Raw genomic sequence first — 2,389 nt, 5'->3', positions numbered from 1 at the left:
GTCTTACCTTCAAAAACACACAGAAATCCTTTACTCCTTTTACCCTTGTACTAACTCTTAATAAAGAATGAGTATGATCCTTCATTATAGATTTAAATGATTTTAAATGTTGGTTGAAAAATTGTTCACTCCTTCTATAAAGGTAAAATGATGCATTCTTTTATTTTAGATAGATTATCTACACTTCAAAGAAAAATGTTTGCCATGCATACTAAGTAATATTGCCTGTCTCTTCCAATCCCCAGTATGAACTTCCCTACTTTCAATCAGGAGTTTTCTAGGAGCTTCTGCACACAGAAAAGCAGTGACAGAAGGTGAGGAAAGTTAGAGAGTTGAGTACTTTTAGAATTCTAAGGGTATGTATTTTTGAAGAGAATTTTTTTATCTTTTTCTTATACTTTAAGAACAAAAGTAGAAATTATTTTAGAGAACATAAGAAATGTATTATTTGAAAACAAGTAACATTATGACATTGTTTTTTTAATTAAAGTAGAATTTAACATACTTTAAAAGCAGAGGTAAAATATATTGCAATTAATAGGCTTATTCTTCTCATGCCTTGAAAATTGCTGAAAAAGTTAACAGACTTAATCATAAATGTAAATATTTGATTTTCTACATGTAAGAATGCTGGATTTATAAGTAACCATCATGTATATTTTCAATCATATATATTCACTCTTGTGCCCCACCCAAAGTTAATATGTTGAAGCCATAACCCTTGATGCCTGAGAATGTGACTTATTTGGAGACAGAGTCTTGCAAGATGTGATGAACTTAGAAATATCTCATTATTGTGGGCCCTCATCAAATTTGATTGGAGTCCTTATAAGAGATTGGGCCACACAGCCAGACTCCTGGGAGGCACACACAGAAAAAAAGCCATGTGAGGACACAGCAAGAAGGTGTCCATCTTCACACTGAGCAGAGAGGCCTCGGGAGAAACCCAGCCTGCCAATGCTTTGATCTCAGACTTGCAGCTCTGAACTGTGAAAAAAATAAATTGTTTAAGCCACCCAGCCTGTGGAATGTTGTATGGTAGCTCTAGCTAACTAATACAAGTACCGTTCTGTACAGAACATTTCAGAGATCTGCGTGCATCATCACTTTTCCATTTACTGCTGGAATTGCTGACTCCGGAGCACAGCGAAACGAGAGCTCTTTGACACTTTAATGACATAACATCACATGAAATGAAAATAAGAGAATGAAATGTTTTTTTCCAAGAATAACCACATTATACAGCAGTTACACCAAGAATATATATGTCATTAAAAGGAAATACATGACTTAGGGAAGGTTATGTTATAGTTAACAGTTTGATTACGCAGATGATCCACTAGAGTTTCCCTGCATAAAAGAGAATGTATCCTTTGTCCACAGTGATTTTCTCCAGCTGCCTCTTATTACTATGGTCATTTTGCAACATGAGGTAAAATTTAACATATTACTGACAAAATTAGCTGGTGTGGTTCTAAAAGAACAACGGCAGGTTTCTCTATTGAGATTTCTGATCATAACCATCTTATTTCTCCATAGGATTAATTCATGTTTCGTTTATTCTTGATTGAAGACATTCACAGACAGCGAGATCAACATTGAAGCTATAACCACAGAAAAACATGGTGCAGTATTTCAAGCCACTTCACAGTTACGTCGATTATGAAGAATGTCTGAGGGTGTAATAGTGAATGTGTTTTTGTGGGTGACAAGATCAATATAAAGGTACTAAGTTGTAAGAGGTCAATTCTAGAAGCATTGGGCAGTAGGCTATGATAAGTTTGACTTGAAAATTAGCTAGGACATCTAAAAATTCACTTCTGTATTTGGAACAAGACAACTTGAATCAAGAATGAATACTTAAATATAGTCCCAGAAATGGAACTAGCTATTAGTTGAATAGTGACAATGGCCTGAACAGTGCAATTCAGATCTGGAATTCTTTCTATAGACAAATCTGTTTCAGCAGATGTTGTTTTGGGGAGGATGGGATTTGTTTCCTGATCAATGGTAGAAAACATGTAAAGTTGTTATAGAAAGGATCCCAAGGAAATAAAATAGAAGATGAAAAATAATGTCTTCTAACTTGATGTAAAATTTGCTTGCCTTTCAAAATATTATGCATTGAAAACTCATAGCAGCAGTGTTCGGTTTTATGTGAAAAAAAAAAAACAGAAAGCAGAGAATAGAATAAAACCAATGTAATTTTAAAGGTACTTTACTTTGTCTTCTTAGAGAAAAGTAAAATATATATCAATAAATCTTTTCTTAAATATTAATATTGAAAGTGTTAAGATACTTTTAATATGTATGTGGTGATTAAATTAAATAACATACTCATTCAGTAAAAGTATCATACTTGGGTATTATTTGTCCCATGTGTGATAAC

At 33.4% G+C, this 2,389-nt stretch overlaps 1 long non-coding RNA gene across 1 annotated transcript; it reads left to right on the top strand.

Moving 5' to 3' along the window:
- Positions 1-209: 209 nt before the first annotated feature.
- On the top strand, positions 210-2,075 carry LOC144366545 (uncharacterized). Its single transcript, XR_013425598.1, has 2 exons — positions 210-314; positions 1,540-2,075. It is a non-coding gene; the product is annotated as an uncharacterized LOC144366545 (long non-coding RNA).
- Positions 2,076-2,389: the final 314 nt, after the last annotated feature.

The sequence above is a fragment of the Ictidomys tridecemlineatus genome, chromosome 9, assembly GCF_052094955.1.
Source record: "Ictidomys tridecemlineatus isolate mIctTri1 chromosome 9, mIctTri1.hap1, whole genome shotgun sequence".
NCBI lineage: Eukaryota > Metazoa > Chordata > Mammalia > Rodentia > Sciuridae > Ictidomys > Ictidomys tridecemlineatus.
Note: the sequence above shows the minus strand (reverse complement) of the source record. Positions and strands in the feature narration are given on the sequence as shown.